The sequence below is a fragment of the Nicotiana sylvestris genome, chromosome 2 (genome assembly GCF_000393655.2).
Source record: "Nicotiana sylvestris chromosome 2, ASM39365v2, whole genome shotgun sequence".
NCBI lineage: Eukaryota > Viridiplantae > Streptophyta > Magnoliopsida > Solanales > Solanaceae > Nicotiana > Nicotiana sylvestris.
The window spans coordinates 70,080,220-70,101,318 of record NC_091058.1 but is presented as its reverse complement, the minus strand read 5'-3'; the positions used below and the strand labels follow the sequence as shown (position 1 = coordinate 70,101,318).

The 21,099-nt window shown below is 40.3% G+C and overlaps 1 non-coding gene across 1 annotated transcript; it reads left to right on the top strand.

Moving 5' to 3' along the window:
• Window positions 1-1,881: 1,881 nt before the first annotated feature.
• Window positions 1,882-1,988, top strand: LOC138886575 (small nucleolar RNA R71). The gene has a single exon (XR_011405625.1). It is a non-coding gene; the product is annotated as a small nucleolar RNA R71 (small nucleolar RNA).
• Window positions 1,989-21,099: the final 19,111 nt, after the last annotated feature.

The window sequence follows — 21,099 nt, the reverse complement described above, 5'->3', positions numbered from 1 at the left end:
TCCGCCAGTTCCTCTCCATTCACCTTATTCAAATTCATTAAATATACGGCAAGGGGGTCCTCAATGGTTATCACCTCATCATCAGTCTCTACGATTACATCCACGACATCAATAAGAGAACAATTGGTGAATTCACTTGGTCGCCTCATAGATTTCTGCACATTGAATGTTATCTCCTCATCGTTCAATCTCATCTTGAGCTCCCCAGTTTCACAATCAATGAGAGCTCTCCTTGTGGCCAAGAATGGTCTTCCCAAAATTATGGGAATCTCTTCATCCACTCTGCAGTCTAAGATCACAAAATCTACAGGGAACACAAATTTCCCTACCTGAATTAGCACATCATCCAGTATACCAGAGGGTTGTTTCACTGTCTTGTCAGCCAGCTGCAACATCATAGAGGTGGGTCTAGCTCTTCTAATGCCCAGCCTCTTGTAAATCTCCAGGGGCATAAGATTGATGCTGGCCCCTAGATCACACAGTGCTTTAGCAAAAGCAAAATTACCAATAGTGCATGGAATTGTAAAGCTCCCTGGGTCAGACAGCTTTTCTGCAATTGGTCTAGTCACCACTGCACTACATGTCTGAGTAAGAGTAACTGTGGCCAAGTCTTTGAAATCAAACTTTCGGGACATCAAGTCCTTCATCATTTTTGCATACCCAGGCATCTCCTTCAAAGCTTCAATCAATGGTATGTTTACCTGGATTTGTTTCAGCATTTCGAAGAACTTCTTGTATTGTTCCTCCTTTTGGTACTTAGCCAGCCTCTGAGGGAAAGGTGCAGGAGGTCTCTTCTTCCCAATCAACTGGGATTGATCCTTATCAGCTGCTACATCAACTACTGGTTCCTGGACTGTCTCAGCTTCTTTCTCGGTCGCATTCGGAATGCTATTTTCTTCCTAGGCAGGCTAGACTGGCACCTCCGTCAGTTTCGTTGACTCATCCAGCTCAATGGGCACTGGTATAAGTGTCTCAGCTTGTCTAGTTTCTCGAGCCCTCTCTTACTCTACATCCAGATCTCTGCCATTACGTAGACTTACCGCCATCAGTTGCTTTGGGCCTTGATCTTTTAGATTTATCTGGGTGTCTTCAAGTAGTGTCCCATGAGGACGATTGTTCAGAGATATAGAAAGTTGGCCCACCTGCACTTCAATATTCTTGATTGTTGCATCATGTGCATCCACTCTCTCATTAATCTTTGCATTAGACCCAATAACCTATTGCATCATTGCCTCAAGTCTAGCAAACCCATCTTCCTGCCTTCCGCCATGCTGCTGCTGAGGAGGGTGATACCCCTGCTGCTAATTCTGATTATTATATCCCTTTGGCCTTGGGTAAGGTGCCATATTGTTATGGGGTCTCATACCTCCCATGTTTCCATTGTTGAACTGTGGATGGACTGGCCTGTATCGCTGATTTTGTTGGCCCCAATTCTGACCACCCTGTCTCTGGCCTCCATAATTAGCCACATAATTCATGTCTTTAGGGTAGTGGTGATGATCATGTTCTGCATTCCATTGGTTACCAATTGGCTGACTAATGCAAGATGTGCACAAACCCTCATTGGTAGTATCTACAATGTGTACCTGCTGCTTCTGCCTTGACTCTTCCACCTTTTTGGTGAGTATACTCATCTGTGTCAATAAGGTGGCCATATTTTCAGCCATAGAGTTGGATGGATCTAAGGGCACTGAGTGAACCACTGGAGTGATAGGTGCATTCCTGGTTGTCCATCCCGAATTTTGTGCCATCTTGTCAAGCAGACTCTGGCCTTCTCTCCATGTTTTGCTCAAAAATGCTCCACCAGCTGAAGCATCAACAATGTTCTTCACGCTATCTGACAATCCCATGTAAAACCGCTGCCCCAACATCAGATCTGGAATACCATGGTGCGGGCATATAACCAGCATCCCTTTAAAGCGCTCCCATGTTTCATGCAGTGTCTCCATTGGTCTCTGTTTAAAACTCAAAATTTCATCAATTTGTTGAGCAGTCTTATTGGGTGGGTGGAACTTGTTATGGAATTGCCTGACTAACTCATCCCAAGTTGTTATAGAATTTATGGGAAGTGAGTGTAGCCAAGTTTGGGCAGCTCCTGTCACTGAGAATGGAAACAATAATAACTTGATTGCTTCAGGAGTTACGTTGGGCTGCCTTTGGGTTTTGCAGATAGAGAGGAAGTTCTTCAAGTGCTGCTGAGGATCTTCGACTTGCGACCCCGAAAATAGTCCCTTGTTCTGCAACAAGTGCAATATGTTATTCGTAATTTGGAATGACTCAACCTGTATCTGCGAAACTACAATGGTTGTGGACAGATTTTCAGCTGTGGGTTGTGCCCAATCATAGAGAGCAGCCTCTGGCACTATTGGTACCGTTGGGTTTTCCTCGTGATCCCCCATGACTATTTCGAATTGTGCAGTTGTTGGTTGTTGTTTGTTTTTCCGATTAGCCCGATTCAAGGCCTTGAAAACTTTCTCGGGATCTGATAATGCTTCAAATACTTCACCAGATCTCGATGAGTTTCTAGGCATGCACCTGTGCAACCAAGTCAACAAACGTTAAAATTTCAATGTAAAAATTGGGTATAGAGAAAAAATGACTACAATAAGAATTTTTGTACTTCTTTCAATTGTAATTGATAACACCGTTAATTCCCCGACAATGGTGCCAAAATTTTATCACGCCCAACTATGCCTTATAAAAGGACAATGCGGATGTTGCAAATATAACCTGAGTATTTATGCCCAGAGTCGAATCCACAGAGAATTAACCTATCAATTACTTTCGTTGGACTTACTAAATTCTTTAGAATCAACTTCCCCAAATGTTGTGAATAATAGTTGATGGTATATTTAATAACTAAGATTGAAAGTCAATAAACAGTTGTAAACTAAATATGCTTAAGTTGTGAACAATAATGAGAAGGTTCTAAGGTAGTGATTTCCCCTATTGATGGAATCCCTTATGTTTATGTTTCATATAGATTTACCAACACATCTCTATCAATCATGAACACTCTTTTTACCGTGAATCTCTCCCGAGTAATCACAATAATTTACTAGACGCACTCTCCCGAGATACGCTAGCTGGCTTTGTTTATTACAGTTCACTTTAGATTGCACCCAAGACTTCGTTATCCCTAATCCCGCCTTTAAACCCGCAATTATAGATCCCTCTTATACTTTGGGAGTGATGTTGTTCAACAATTACCTAAATATGCACTCTCTCCCGAGTTATGCACACTAATTAGGCACAGCTAATTGAGGATCCTGTCAATTAACTACAATAAACACGTAGTTGAACAAATAGAGATTAAACTGGAAAACTATATTAACATAATCAAGAAGTTCATCCTTCAATAGGTTCCATCAAAATCCTAGACAAAGGATTTAGCTACTCATGACAATGGGTAAATAAACTATGAAAATATTCATGATCAAAATTGCCAGAAAAATAAAGAGAAGAAGAAAATATGATGTTTTGGGTGATCTCTCACACTTGTTTTTCTTGCCAAAGTACTCTAAAAACATTACATGCCTCCCTTAGACGAGTTCTATTATTTAATATAGGGTTTTGGGCTAAATATCCCGTGTTTTGCACTTCAGTCCCTCAATTTTCCGCTTCCTATCGCGGTCCTACCGTGGTTATGCCAGGACCGCGGCCAACTAGCCTCTCAGAATCCGCAACAGCCTTCTGCCACGGTCCGACCGCGTTACACTGGGACCGCGACAGTCCATCTCCAGTTCTGGTTTTGCTGCCTTCGCATGGTGAACTTAACGGATATTGTAGGATTGGCCTCTTTTTCTCCGTAATTGATCCCAAAAGTACTCCATAGACTTCTTTTATTGTCTATAGCCTGCAAAGCATGAAAACACTAATCAGAGCATTTTGTCATCACTTTTTATCATAAAAACTATACAAGAAGGTGGTTCTTTAGGGCCTAATTATAGTCCAATTCACCTATTATCACTTGTCACTACCCGACCGAGGTTAGACTTGGCACTTACTGAGTACCACTGTGGTGTACTCATGCCCTTTCTGTGCATGTTTTTCATGTGCAGATCCAGGTACCTCCACCCAAACTTATCATGCTTGAGACGAGGCGTTCGTAGAGACTCCGAGGTATATCTGCCGTGTCCGCAGACCGAAGAGTCCCTTTATACTCTCCTTTTGAAGTATTAGCCCTTATGTATTTTCTGTCCTTGTTAGATATTCTGGAGTTAGATACTTGTATACATTCAAAGGCTTGTGATCATGAGATTCCGGGTTTTGGGAAATATGTTCAGATTTCGAGAGTTGTTATTATGTATGTCGAGCGACACTTTTAAACACTATTTTATTTCACTATTTCGTTCTTATTATTTCCTTCCGCAAATTAGTTTATTTTCCACATTGTTAGGCTTACCTAGTCATAGAGACTAGGTGTCGTCACGATGGTTCACGGAGGGCAAACCAAGGTCGTGACAAGTTGGTATCAGAGCTCTAGGCTCATAGGAGTTATGAATCCCAAGCCGGTTTATTAGAGTCTCATGGATCGGTATGGAGACGTCTGTACTTATCTGCGAGAGGCTATGTAACTATTAGGAAAATTCCACTTCATTTGATTTCCTTGTCGTGCGAGATTTGATGTCATAATTCTAAACTTTTTTTTCTATTCTCTCATAGATGGTGAGGACACACGCTACCCGAGATGATCAGGCACTCGCTATCCTACTGTAGTCGTCAGAGGCCGTGGACAGGGTAGAGGCCGAGGACGCGCACGTGGTGCAGCCAGAACACCTGCGCGAGCTTCCATCGAGGTACCACCAACAGTTCCAATCGGAGTCCAGGCACCTGATACACCTACTGCTACTACTACTCCAGCACTTCAGGAGACTCTAGCACAATTCATGAGAATGTACACCACTTTGGCTCAGGCAGGGTTATTTCCCCTTGTTGCAGCTACATCCCAGGCCGGGGGAGGAGCATAGACTCCCGCCGCCCGCACTCCTGAGCAGCGAATGCATGTTGAGCAGGTCCCTGAGATTATTCCTGTACAGTCTACGGTCCGAGATTAGCCCGAGGACAGGGAAGCGGTTTCCGAGGATGAGTAACTGAGTGATTATTCAAGAAGTACAAGCCTCCTGTATTCAGTGGTCTAGCATCGGATGATGCTCTGGGATTTCTAGATGAGTGTTACCGCATTCTCCGTACCATAGGTATATCAGGGTCGAGCGGGGTTTCCTTCATTACTTTCCAGCTTCGAGGGGCCGCCTATGAGTGGTGGCACACCTATGAGTTAGACAGCTCGGAAGAGGCTGCTTCGCTGACTTGGACTCAGTTTTTAGATCTGTTCCTAAGAGAGTATGTTCCTCAGAGCCTCAAGAACGCATGGCGCGCAGAGTTTGAGAATTTGCGCCAGGGTGCTATGACTATCTCAGAGTATGTTGTCCATTACACTAGTTTGGCTAGACATGCACCAGCCTTGGTTTCTACTTTTCGCGAGAGGGTTCACCGGTTTATTGTGGGGCTTATTCCCAGCATCCGATCTAGCATGGCCCGTGAGTTGGAGATGGATATTTCTTATCAGCAGGTGGTGAGCATTGCTAGGAGGATTGAGGGTATGTATGCTAGGGAAAGAGACGAGACGGATGCTAAGAGGTCTCAAGAGTCGGGCCATTATTCTGGTGTCCGTGCCCCAGCTGCAAGTCGTCATGGTTGTGGTTATATGAGTTGCCATGTTCCTTCATCTCTTCCAGCATCCAGTGATATTCTAGCTCCTCCTAGGCCTCAGGAGCCTTATTATGCACCTCCGGTATCTAGCGCGCCTCCTGCACGGGGTGCTTTCAGAGATCAGTCCAGCAGACCTGGACCGAGCCAGTCACAGCCACCACATCCTCCCAGAGCTTGTTTTGAGTGTGGTGACACATGCCATATGGTGAGGGATTTCCCTAGACTTGGGAGGAGTGCGCCTCCACAGACTTCTCAGTCACAACGCGCCCCGCATAGTTCTCAGGATATGGTGTCTCTAGTTGCTACCCCACCTGCTCAGCCAGCCATAGGTGGAGGTCGGGGAGGTAGAGGTCACCCTAGAGGGGGAAGCCAGGCCCGATACTATGCCCATACCAAGGATGTTGCCTCCGATTCTGTTATCACAGGTATTATACTGGTTTGTTACAGAGATGCATCGGTTCTATTCGATCTAGGCTCCATTTACTCTTATGTATCTTCTTATTTTGCTCTGCATTTGGGTGTACCTCGGGATTCTTTGAGTTCCCCTGTTTATGTTTCTACTCCTGTGAGAGATTCTTTTGTTGTAGACCGCGTTAATCGGTCGTGTTTGGTTGCTCTTAGTGGTTTTAAGACCAGAGCCGATTTATTGTTACTCAGCATGGTAGATTTTGATATTATCTTGGGCTTGGACTGGTTGTCACCCCGTTATGCTATTCTTGATTGTCACACTAAAACCATGACGCTGGCTATACCAGGTGTACCGCGTGTTGAGTGGAGAAGTACTTTAGATCACACTCCCAGTAGAGTTATTTATTTCCTTAAGGCTCAGCGAATGGTTGAGAAGGGATGCGACGCGTATTTAGCTTACGTAAAAGATGTCAGTATTGATACCCCTTCAGTTGATTCAATCCTAGTAGTACGAGATTTTCCTAATGTATTTCCAGCTGATCTTCCGGGCATGCCGCCTGATAGAGATATTGATTTTGGCATTGATATGTTGCCGGGCACTCAACCCATTTCTATTCCTCCATATCGTATGGCTCCTCTTGAGTTGAAGGAAATAAAGGGTTAGTTACAGGAATTGCTTGATAAGGGTTTTATTAGGCCCAGTGTATCACCTTGGGGTGCTCCTATCTTGTTTGTGAAGAAAAAGGATGGTTCTATATGTATGTATATTGATTATCACCAGTTGAACAAAGTTACAGTGAAGAACTGTTATCCTTTGCCTCGTAATGATGATCTATTTGACCAGCTTCAGGGCGCACGGGTGTTTTCTAAGATTAACTTACACTCAGGTTACAATCAGTTAAAGATTCGAGAGCCAGATATCCCGAAGACTGCTTTCAGGACTTGGTGCGGTCATTACGAGTTCCTTGTTATGTCATTTGTGTTGACCAATGCCCCAGCAGCCTTTATGCATTTGATACACAGTGTATTCTGGCCATATCTGGAGGTTCGTCATTGTCTTTATTGATGATATTCTGGGATATTCCCAAAGTCGGGATGATCATGAGCATCACCTGAGGACTATGCTTCAGACTCTGAGAGAGAAGAAATTATATGCTAAGTTCTCGAAATGTGAGTTTTGGTTGGATTTCGTGGCATTCTTAGGTCACGTGGTTTATAGTGAGGGGATAAAGGTGGATCCGAAGAAAGTAGAAACAGTGCAGAGTTGGCCCAGACCATCCTCAATTACAGAGATCCGCAGTTTTCTTGGCTTGGCAGGTTATTATCATCGTTTTATTGACGGATTTTCATCGATTGCAGCCCCTATGAGCAGACTGACCTAGAAAGGTGCTCCGTTCCAGTGGACGAAAGAGTGTGAGGCGAGCTTTCAGAAGCTCAAGACAACTTTGACTACAACCCCAATTTTGATATTGCCTACAGGTTCGGGGTCTTACACTGTCTATTGTGATGCCTCGAGGATTGGCCTTGGAGCGATTTTGATGTAGGACAGTAGGGTGATTGCCTATGCGTCCAGGCAATTGAAGGTTCACGAGAAGAATTATACCGTCCATGACCTTGAGTTAGCTGCCATTGTTCACGCCCTGAAGATATGGTGTCATTACTTGTACGGTGTTCCCTGTGAGATTTATACTGATCATCGGAGCTTGCAGCACCTGTTCAAGCAAAAGGATTTAAATTTGCACCAGAGGAGATGGTTAAAGTTGCTGAAGGACTATGATATCACTATTTTGTATCATCCAGGCAAGCCTAATATAGTGGTTGATGCCTTGAGCCGCCGAGCAGAGAGTTTGGGAAGTTTGGCTTATTTACCAGCATCGAAGAGGCCTATGGCGATGGATGTTCAGGCCTTAGCCAGCCAGTTTGTGAGATTGGATCTTTCAGAGCCCAATCGGGTTCTAGCGTGCATGATTTCTCAGTCTTCCTTATTTGATCGTATCAGGGAGCGTCAGTACGATGACCCTCATTTGCTTGTCCTCAAGGACAAGGTTCAATATGGTGATGCCAGAGATGTGACTACTGGTGATGATGGGGTATTGAGGATGCAGGGCCAGATTTGTGTACCCAATGTTGATGGGCTTGGGAGTTGATTCTGGAGGAGGCCCATAGTTCGCGGTATTCCATTCATCCGGGTGCCGCGAAGATGTATCAGGATTTGAGGCAACACTATTGGTGGAGGCGGATGAAGAAAGATATAATTGGATTTGTAGCTCGGTGCCTCAACTGTCAGCAGGTGAAGTATTAGCACCAAAGACCGGGTGGGTTGCTTCAGCAGATAGAGATTCCGGAGTGGAAGTGGGAGCGGATCACCATGGACTTTGTATTTGGGCTCCCATGGACTTTGAGAAAGTTCGATGCTATTTGGGTGATTGTGGATCGGCTGATCAAGTCCGCACATTTCATTCCTGTGTATACTACCTATTCTTCGGAGCATCTAGCGGAGATTTATATCCGGGAAATTGTTCATCTATATGGTATTCCAGTGTCCATCATTTCAGATAGAGGTACTCAGTTCACATCACATTTCTGGAGGGCCATTTAGCATGAGTTGGGTACTCAGGTGGAGTTGAGTACAACATTTCACCCTCAGACGGACGGACAGTTTGAGTGCACTATTCAGATTCTTGAGGATATGCTCCATGCGTGTGTGATTGAGTCTGGAGGGTCTTGGGATTAGTTCTTGCCATTGGCGGAGTTTTCCTACAACAACAACTATCAGTTCAGCATTCAGATGGCACCATATGAGGCTTTATGTGATAGGCGGTGTAGATCCCCGATGAGTTGGTTTGAGCCGGGTAAGGCCAGATTATTGGTCACAGACTTGGCCCAGGATGCTTTGGAAAAAGTTAAGGTGATTCAGGATAGACTCCGTATAGCCCAGTCCAGACAGAAGAGTTACGCGGATCGGAAGGTTCGTGATGTTTCCTATATGGTTGGAGAGCGGGTTCTGCTTCGGGTATCGCCTATGAAGGGCGTTATGAGATTCGAGAAGAAAGGAAAGTTGAGTCTGAGGTTTATTGGACCTTTTGAGATATTGAGGCGTGTTGGGGAGGTTGCTTATGAGCTTGCCCTACTAGGAGTTCATCCGGTATTTCATGTTTCGATGCTCCGGAGGTATCACGGTGATTCGTCATATGTGTTGGATTTCAGTTCAGTCCAGTTGGACAAGGATCTATCCTATGTTGAAGAGCCAGTGGCAATATTGGACAGGTAGGTTAGAAAGCTGAGGTCAAAGAACATTGCGTCAGTAAAGGTTCAGTGGAGGGGTCAGCCAGACGAGGAGGTGACCTGGGAGATCAAGCAGGATATGCGCAGTCGTTACCCTCATCTTTTCACTTCTTCAGGTATGTCTTTATGCTCGTTTGAGGATAAATGAATGTTTAAGTGTAGGAGGATGTGACGACCCGGCCGGTCGTCTTAAGAATTAATGCCTCAATCCCCTATTAACTGATTTTCCCGTGTTTATGTTTGCTATTTTGATTTGCCGGAATGTTCAGTTTTGAATTTCGGAGAGTTTTGGGACACTTAGTCCCTAAATGAGAGCTTAAATTTTGGAAAATTTGACCATAGTCGGAGCAGTGAAGACAGCCTCAGAATGGAATTCCGATGGTTTTGTTAGCTCCGTTGAGTGATTTCCGGCTTAGGGACGTGTTCAGATTATGTTGTGGAGGTCCGTAGCTAATTTAGCCTTAAAATGCCGAAAGTCAAATTTTGAAGTTTCCGGTTCGATAGTGAGATTTTGATCCGAGGGTCAGAATGGAATTTCAGAAGTTGGAGTAGCTCCATAGTGTTAAATGTGACGTATATGCAAAATTTCAGGTCATTCGGACGAGGTTTGATAGACTTTTTGATCGAAAGCGTAAATTTAGAGTTTTGGAGTTCGTAGGCTTGACTTCGTGGTTGATTTGTTGTTTCGATGTTGTTTTAGGTGTTCTAAGGATTGGTATAAGTTTGGACAGTGGTATTAGAGTTGTTTGTGTTTTTGGTTGAGGTCCCGGGGGCCTCGTGATGGATTCGGAAGGTTGCCGAAAGAATTTGGAGTTGTTAGAACAGCTTCAAATGCTGGTCTTCTATCATAACCGCACCTGCGGTTGGATCCTGCAGGTACGTAGCCGCAGAAGCGGATGAATCATCGCAAAAGCGGAAATAGGGAGAATCAGCAGGAGCCGCAGAAGCGGTACCACATCTGCGTATGGGGAATCGCAGGTACGGAAAGCTGAGGTTAGTGAGTTGTCTCAGATGCGACCTTCATTTCGCAAAAGCAGGACCGCAGATGCGGTCCCATGACCACAGAAGCGGATTAGCTGCTCAGAACATATAAATACTTACCTTCGCGAATTTGAGTTATTTTCACCTCTTTTCAAATGGGAAGAAGCCTTGGGGAGCATTTTCAAGGGAGATTTTCAGAGGAATTCATTGGGGTAAGGTCCTTGGTCCCTAAACTCGTTATTGAGGTGATTTTTATCATTATAAGCATGAAAATTTAAGGAAAATCAGTGGCAATTTGGGGGTTAGGGCTTGATTAATTAGAGACTTTTGAGTGATGATTTGAGGGACCATTTGAGGTCCGATTTTGGTACCTTTGGTATGACTGAACTCGCGAGAGTGTGAGGATTCTAGAAATGTAAATTTTACTCGATTCCGAGATGTGGGATCGAGGGGCGTTTTGGTTATTTTACCTAACTCGCGTATTAGCTTAGAATTTATTTGTAGAATCAGTTATTTGAAGTGGCTTGCCTAATCTTGTGTGGGGGATATTCCCCTTAGGATTTGGTATTGTGGTAATTGAAATGCCTTGTACGTGAGGTGACAAGTGTGTACTTGTGCTAATTGTTGAAAAATCATGTTTTCACTTAAGTAGCTTAAATTGTGTGTTTCCTTTCTTGCTTACTCTTTTTGAAATTTAAATCTGCTGTTAGCTTAGAAAAACTTGTTTAATTTACTTAATTGCTTTATTGTTTTAAACTACCATAATTGTATTATGTGAAGCATGTTATGTTAGAATTTCCTGTTTTACTTGGTACGAAATTTAGCTTAATTGAGTATTCCTTGTGTTGTTGCTGCGTGTTTTACTTTGGGACTACGAGATGGCATCCCGGGAGATCCCCTATACATATTGATGATTTGAGTTGAAGTGCGGAATACCGAGAGATCTCTAGCACGTATATTGAGGATACCAAGAGATCCTCGGGATACCAAGAGATCCCTACCATATATTGAGGATATCAAGAGATCCTCGAGATACCAAGAGATCCCTGGCATGTATTGAGGGTACTAAAAGATCCTCGGGATACTGGGAGATTCCCGATTATTGTGTTTGATAAGAGTGGTTAATTGTAAACCGGATTATATCTGCACGACCGCTTAGTCCTTTTATAAGGCATAGTTGCACGTGATCAACCATCATTCTCTACCTCCACTCTTCGGGTATCTTCTTTGTTCTAAAAATGATATTAAATAACCTAGTGAGCCACTCCAAGCCTGCCTTGCTCGCACTCTTCCAAAATTCCACCGGGATTTCATCCGGCCCGGTCGCTTTGCCCTTGCTCATCTTATGCATAGCACCTTCAACTTTATCAACTCTAATCCGCCTACAATACCTAAAGTCACAACGACTCTTGAAGAGTTCCAAATCACTCAGTACTGTGCTCATGTCCCCTTCCTCTTTTAAGAAACTATGGAAGTAGGTCTGCCATCTCCGATAGATAAGCCCTTCATCCAACAAAACTCTACCTTATTCATCGGTGATACACTTCACTTGGTCCAAGTCATGCGCTTTCCTTTCTCGCACCTTGACTAACCTAAACAACCTCTTATCCCCACCTCGGACCTCGAGTTCCTCATAAAATAACTAAAAGATGCAGTCTTGACCATCATAGCTGCTAGCTTTGCCTCTTTCTTAGCCAACTTATAATGCTCCCTATTGCCTTATTCTCCTCCTCGTCTACATTTTTCACTAGCATCAGATATGTTGCTTTCTTAGTTATTGCTCTTGTATGTCAGGACCACGACAAGATGTAATATGATGAACTCAGAGGCGATCTAATTGCTTTTAAGAAAAACCCACTTAGACAGGCAAGTTTATCTTGAGAAAAGGAAAATAATTGCATTTAAAGCAACTGTGGCTGAATCAGAAAATAAAGATGAAGATGAAGAAGGAGGAGAACAAGATAAAAATATAGTTATGCTCTCCAAAGTACTAACAAGCATAATGAGGAGAAACAAAAATAATAGAAGAGGTAAGCCAAATTTCAGAAAAGGGAAGATGGGAAATGAAAATGACAAAAATGATGGAAGATGTTATGTGTCACGCCCCAAACCTGGGGAGGCGTGGCTGGCACTCGGCGTCGCACTGGCCCGAGCGAACCACTTTGTAACTCATGATTATTCGACCAAAACTAGAATATACATAGGTCGAGTTAGCTGAACTCAATCATTTCATAACTATCATGGGCCAACATGGCCACAACTCGTAATGTACAATTGTAAGTGGGCAAATATTATATCATTGAACCATCGTTCATAAAACATGAATACATATGGGTCGTCAAGGCCTCTGACATAAAGTACAAAATGAACCTGTGTCTACAAATCCTCTAAGGTTATTTGACATCAAATGGGATAGGGTATCGGCTGACCCATAAGTATGTAGTAAAACTCTGACACGATGACTCATAGACTCGGCTGCACTTCGAATGAGGTGGAGTCTTACCTATCCTTCAATGAATGTCAATCTCGTCTACTATGAGGGATCGTCAAACTGATTGTCTACACCTGAGGGCATAAAATGCAGTGTCCCTAGGCAAAAGGGACGTCAGTATGAATAATGTACCGAGTATGTAAGGCGGAACTGAAACATAACACTAAGTCAACATTTATTTAAGTACATGGAAGAAACATAGAGTAAAGGATTCAACCTGTAAGTTTGGATAACTCTGTAAATCATGAAATATTTATAGTGTCATGCATATGCTTATAAATGGCATGTAATACATAGGTCTGTACGTACATATCATCATCAAGCCTCTGAGAGCATCCCATCATATCATTTCGGCCACTATAGGCAATATCATCAACGTATACCAGTTGATCAGGTGGTGATGCGTATATAATGCCATAAGCTTTTTCCATATCCCATATACATACATACATATATATATATATATATATATATATATATATATATATATATATATATGTATATACGCGTATATAACGCCGTCTGAGTCATGGGTAAATGCACATGTAAAAATGAATGCAATGCATAATGAAATAAGACAATATGATCTCTTGGAATGTTATGAGACCCATGAATAGACAATATGGTAGTAGGACATATGGGGAATCAGAAACATACTTAGACATGCTTGAATATCACTTTACGGGAATGAATAACATAGACATCCTTAACTGCTAAGAGTAGAACCACTTATGGAATATCATTACGTTTATGTATCGTTACGTGGATCATGCCAAAATATGGAATGGATAGCCTTTACATACCTGAGCCAACTCGTTTGACAACTCATCTAACACATCCTGTAGTACCTCAATCCTATAACCAAAAACTCCTCTTTTCTTTTACCTTACTTCACTTTGAATAAAGCCCAAATTCAATAATGCAATACAATGGAACAACGAGGTCAAAGCGATGAGGAAAGCACGTATCTTAATTGAGTAATGTTGCTATGGTTAATGAATATCCTGCCAAAATTCAAGTAAAAGAACTATTCATAGTATAGGAAAGGACCAACTTTTGTTGCTGCCTCTATTTTAACTAAGGAACTAACATTGCTATGTTTTGGATTAAAAAGTAATTTGGATTGTACCGTTTCTTATGTGCATGGTCGAAGCTCTCTTGTGATTTGGATTGTAATGTTTTCTAATATATTAGAAAGTTAATGGAATTGTATGATTTAATAATCACTATTTAAAGTTTTCATCCGTTAGTTAGCAAAATATAAGATGGAAGTCTTTTAAGATCATGGTTTGTGGCCCCCACCTATTGGGGTGACTAAGCCACTAAGCTTACTAACCTTTCCACCTATCTTATTTGCTTAAGAGTCACTACTAATTCCTCCAATTGCTGCCATCTTGCAAGTTTCAATGTTTAAGAGTCATCAAATGGGTATTGCATGGTTGCCACGTGGGGTGGGGTGGGAATTTGGTGTTGAATGTGAAAATACTATCCTTAGTTGTCTAACTTCTTGTTCATGCGGATATGTTTGCAGAGAATGTTCGAAGTTCTACTTTTTGCTATTCTAAGGACTATGAGACAACTATTTGACAAATGTTTAAGATTTGACAACCTTCCTTGCATGAGCTCCACGTGTAACTTCAATGCTTAGCAAGCCTTCCCAAAAAGTGACACCACCTAGCATTCACTTATTAGTCATACACTACTTTAGTTGTCATGGTCCCACGTGGACAAGACAATTCTTCAACTTACCCACTTAATTAACCAATTATCTCAATATTACTTAAAATATTACTCATTTTTAATACACATTAATAAAATGGTCATGTGGTATCATACAAAATAAATACATACACAATTATTTCTTTAAAACAGTCATGTAAAAATACATATATTTTCTCAACTTATAATTTTTCTAATCTCATATAAAGAGTACAAATTTTGTACGCTTAATTCTTAAAATGATAAAAATACAACCTTCTTTTCTTGTGAGAAAATAATTTATATCTTTACAACAAAGAAATTCTTTTTGTACTATAAATTCTCAAAACGGAAAAAAAGATAACTTTTCTTATGACAAGATACTATCTACTCTTATAATAAATAAAACCTTATTTATAAACTTCCAAATGTCATGTACTTAATTTAAAACTTATCACAACCATATAAAAATCGTATCTATCAATTTTTACCGAAAATGGTTCACTTCAAAGAAAATACATATCAAACCAATATATATTAGTTCCGAAATTCTTCAAACTTTCAGGTTCTTACATTCCTATCTTCATGTATAACCTTAATCCCTTCCAACTCATATGTTATTACTTTGACGAATCCTAGCGTTAAAGTACGGGATGTAACATCCTTCCCCCCTTTAGAACATTCATCCTCGAATGTTAACTCTTAGAGATTTGCAAAATTTTCACTAGGGCCCCTTTTGTAAATTAAACTTAAAATCTAAATTATATCTGAAGTCTGGACAATTCACAATCTTTTGTACCTAAGTATCTCATATTTTCTTCACCTTACTTAACTTTCACTCTCGCATTGTATCTTCTCTCTCTTTCATAACCTCCCTTTCACATAGGTGGATCTACAGTGATAGCACCTCTATTGTATGCAAAATTTAGTGGAAGCTTTATACCGACTTCTTACGACTCAGCTTTATGGCACGTTCTTGGAAACAAAAGAAGGGTAACATTTCCTAAATGCCCTATAGCCTCTCAATTATAAATATGGCGTGCAACACACCCATAAGTGAGACTCTACTAGGCACGACTTTGTAGACTCCCTAGGACACGACTCGCTCTGATACCACTTTGTCACGCCTCCCCAGGTTTGGGGCATGACATTATGAATGTGGAAAACTGACACATTCAAGAAGAATGCCCTGAACTGAAAAAGAAACTCGGCAGAAATTTCCAAAAGAAAAAGTCTTTTGGAGCATGGAGTGATGAAGGAGAGTCTGATCACGAGGAAATCACCAATATGTACTTCATGTCTATAAATGTCGACAGTGATGAAGACTCAAGTGAGCTCGCTCTCATGGCAGATGAAAGAACCAGTGATATACGTTCACCTATGTATCCTAATGCAATGAACTTCAAAAATTTATTGATATTGCTCTTGTAGACATTGAGAAGGTCCTAACTGAGCTTCGAAAGATTCAACGAGAGAAGAAAGACGGGGCTCTGAAACTTGAATTTTGTGAAATAAAAAAAAGACATGCTTCAAGAAGAAGTTCATGAACTTCAACTTTAACTGAATGGATAGAGAGAATCCACCAGTCACAATTCCATCAAATCCAACCAGTCAATTCCTCGTAATAACTTATTTAGGGCTAGAACTCATATTGCATTCATTTATTGTGGCAAAAATGGGCACAATTCTAATCTTTGCAGGTTCAGAGATAAGACTTTTGAAAATCTTATTAATCCATCTTGTTTTTATTGCAGAAAACCTAGTCATACCTCTAATAGCGACCTAAGGCCTCTAACTAGGCTAACAATCAAAACATTAACTATCCAGGACCCAAGCAGGCTTGGGTACCTAAAATAAGTAATTTTTTTGGCAGGAACACTGCAAGAAGAATCGAAAAGAGAAATGGTATCTCAATAGCGCGTGTTCCAGACACATGACATGTGACAAACAATTATACAAATATGTCACTAAGCTCGATGATGGATCTATCACTTTCGGAGACAAATAAAAAGAAAATGTAATTGGAGTAAGAAGAGTCCCCCTCAGCTCATCATGTGATGTAGATGAGGTCTACTTAGTAGATGAACTAGGTTACAACCTTCTCAACATCAGTTAACTATGGGATAGTGACTATGAGGTTAATTTCAAAAAACATAGTTGGTTCATTGAAGACGAATCAGGTAAAATTATTCTATCTGGAAATAGAGATAGAAATGTCTATACCCTCAGCAATACTTATAGTCTAGGGAATCAAATTTGTTTAGCTTCAATGATTGATGATCCATGGGTATGGCATAAAAATCTTGGTCATGCTAGCATTCATACTATTCAAAAACTTTCCAAATGTGATCTTGTCATTGGTCTTCCAAAACTACATTTTTCCAAAGATCAAATTTGTGATACATGTCAATTAGGAAAACAAACTCATTCATCTTTTAAAATCAAAAACATTGTTTCTACTACAAAACCTCTACAACTCTTGCATATGGATCTTTTTGTCCAACTAGAACTGCTAGCATTAGTGGTAGAAAATATATTTTTGTTATAGTAAATGATTTTTCTCGTTTTACCTGGGTTATTTTTCTAAGTCATAAAGATGAAGAACTAAGAATTTTTGAAGTCTGTTGTAAGAAGGTACAACGTGAAAATGGATATTACATTTCTGCTATAAGAAGTGACCATGGAGGAGAGTCCGAAGCAGAGCCTTTAAAAACTTGTACAATGATTAAGGAATTTCTCACAATTTATCTTCTCCAAAATCACCTCAACAAAAAATGGAGTGCTAGAACGTAAAAACAGAACCTTGCAAGACATGGCAATAACTGTGATTGTGAAAAACTCTCTCCCACACCACTTCTGGGTAGAAGTTGTAAGCATTGCATGTCGTATCATTAACAGATGCCTGATTCAACCCATTCTTAAAAAGACCCCATATGATCTATGGAATGGTAAGATACCCAAGATCAGTTATTTTTATCTATTTGGCTACAAATGCTTCATTCACAATAATGGAAAGGACAACCTTGGTAAGTTTGATTCAAAAAGAGATAAAGGTATTTTTCTTGGATATTCTCCCTCAAGTAGAGCATATTCAGTGTTTAATAAAAGAACCTTATCTATTGAGGAATCCATATTTATGTTGTTTTTGTGGATACTAACCCTCGCTTAAGGAATGAAAAACTTCATGAAAATGAGAAAATTTTCATGAACCCAAAGTCTGTTGTTATAGAAAAAGACTGTCACGATGAGGCGACTAATCAGCAAAATCAGTCAACTAAGGAGCACATGAAAATTCAAGAACCATCTTCTGTGGAACAATCAACTACATTGGAAAAGGAGCCAGCCACAGCTGTCCCAAATGAATGGAATAGTGAACCTGAATATCCCTACAAGTTCATCATCAGAAATCTACAGGAAGGCATTACTACTAGAAGATCTCTAAAGCTCAACTCTCACGTGGCCTTAATATCACAACTTGAGACAAAAAGGTTGATGAATCTCTCAAATATGACTACTGGGTCAAAGCCATGAAAGATGAACTTTATCAATTTGAAAGGAATAAGGTGTGAGACTTAGTTCCAAAACCATCTAATGCATTTATCGTAGGAACTAAATGGGTTTTTAGAAATAAGCTGAATGAATCTGGTCAAGTAGTTCATAACAAAGCAAGGCTAGTCGCCCAGGGTTACTCACAACAAGAAGGAATCAACTACGATGAAACATTTGCTCTTGTGGCAAGATTAGAATCCATTTGAATACTACTTGCCCTTGCTGCTCATAAAGGATTCAGACTATTTCAAATGGATGTAAAAACAGCCTTCTTAAATGGATATATCTCTAAAGAAGTTTACGTAAACAACCTCCTGAGTTTGTAAACAACAGTCTCCCAAACCATGTCTTCGCGTTGTCAAAAGCTCTATACGGACTCAAACAAACCCCCTGAGCTTGGTATGAAAGACTAAGCTCTTTTATATTAAATCATGGCTTTAAACGAGGTAATATCAATACAACTCTATTTATTAAGCGTTCAAATTCAAGTAATCTTATTACTCAAATATAGGCGATATTATTATTGGAAGTTCTACCTCTGTATTATGTGAAGAATTTTCTCATATTATGAAAGGAGAATTCGAAATGAGCATTATGGGAGAGCTGATTTTCTTTCTTGGATTACAAATCAAGCAATCATCCGAAGGAATCTTCATTAGCCAAACCAAGTACACCAAGAAACTCATAAAAAGGTTTGGGATGGAGAATACAAAACCCAATGGAACTCCAATGAGTCCATCAACAACTTTTGAAGAGGACAAAAATGGAAAAAGTGTGGATGAAACTATATATAGGAGAATGATTGGATCCTTACTATATCTCACGGCTAGTCGACCAAATATAATGTTCAGTGTTTGTAAGTGTGCAATATTTCAGTCGGCTCCAAAAGAATCTCATTTGACTGCAGTTAAATGTATCGTTAGATACCTCATTGGGACCACTAAATTAGGCTTATGGTATGTTCACTCTAACAATTTTGATTTAAAACGTTTTTCAGATACAGATTTTGCATGTGATAGGACTGACAGGAAAAGCACTAATGGCACGTGCCAACTACTAGGAAATGCTCTAATTTCCTGGCATAGTAAGAAACAAAATTGTGTTGTCTTGTCAACTAATGAGGCAGAGTATTTAGTTGTTGGAAGTTGTTGCACTCAAATTCTTTGAATTATGCATCAACTTCTTGATTATGATTTAAATCTTACTTCTACTTCTATTTTTTGTTATAACACAAATGCTATATGTCTATCAAAAAAATTTGTGCATCATTCCAGGGCATAGCATATAGAAATTAAGAATCATTTTATTCGTGATAATGTTGCTAAAGGTAATATTATGTTAAAATTCATTAGCACTGGGTCTCAACTTGCTGATATTTTTACAAAACCTCTTTTGGAAGAATGATTTTGTCTACTGCATAAAAAGATCGGTGTTATGCCTATGGCATAAAAATCTTTTGTATATTTTCAAAATATTTTACTTACTTTTTGAGTTTAATTAATTGATGGGTTTTATTAATTTTATATGAGTGCAATTATTACCTTCCATTGGTGCCGCCGAAGCAACTCCTCATAAGTATCACTTCAACCTGAACATAACCCTTCCTCTAACTGATGCAACCCTTCAATCTTCCGAGCCTAGTTAAGTACCCCTTCCCCCTCTTCTCCCTTTCTTCATCACTTTTCACTAACTTATATACCATGGATAAGAGAAACTTCTCATCCTCTACTGCCACAAGACTAAGCAGACGGATTCCAAAAATCCCAAAACCATAAAGAAATCATCAACCTTGAATCATCTCTTGAGTTAGACCCTCTCAAAATTGATAATGAGAGTAGTGACTCATCGGAGGATCTTACTCTAAGCCAGAACAAAATGGGAAAAAGACCCATGGATCAAACCCCAAAAAATGCATACAAAGAAAGGAAAAGTGGAAAGCTTGATTTTGGGCCAAAGGATAAATTGAACTTCTACGGACCAACTGAGAAATCGAGGTTTTAGTCTTATAAGTCTAAATATATTGCTTAGGGATGATTTGTAAGTCTCTATCTTATGAAACATATTCATTATAATGTGATTTAAATTTTTGATTTTCAACACATTTCTCCTCTACTTGATACTGTTGGAAATTCTGTGTATGAAGAATTTGTGAGGATGTTTTATGAAAATTTGTTTGTTAATGACAAAGATGACTTGGGGTCAATGGTCCTAGGTACTCATATTGTTCTTGATGCTTATCAATTTGAGAAAATTTTATCTGCTAAGTTTCATGGGTATGATATTTTTGTTCAAAACTCTTGGTCAAAAGATTTTGAAGTGTCCTTAGAAGAAGCAAAAGCTTTTCTATCTGAAAACCCCCAGACATTGGGCCTAAAAGTATTAAGTTTGAATATCGCGTGTTAGCTCACATGATTTTTACTACTCTCCTTCCTAGGACTGGGTCTTTCATTGCTTTAACTACTAGGGATATTGATAAGTAGGGATTTTGACTACTTATTTGCACTTTTTTACTTTCGTTTTAGCTCAAAATTGCTTAAAGGTATTCCCAAAAACTAATAAAATGTGCTTGCTTGCAGGAGTGTTAGAACATGAGCTAAAAAGATGAAATCAACTCAAGAAGGAGTAATTTTGGATAAGGACAGAAACAAAGCAAAAAAGGCACTGTGTGGACCGCATAATATTGAGTGCGGCCGCAGATCATGAAGAAGACTTGTGACAAGAAATTACATGCAAAGTGCGGACCGCACAATTCTGGTGCAGCCGCGGAAGACAAAGATCAGAGAGATGGGATTTCAAGTTCAAGAAAAAATACGGACCGCACCATTTTGTGCGGCCGCATAATCAAGAGCGCGACCGCACTCATTTTTATGCGGTCCGCAGAAGTCTCACACAGTCAAAGCCAAGACCAAGGAATGCATACCGCACTATAATTGTGCAACTGCAGAAGCAAGAGTGCAGCCACACTCATAAATGTG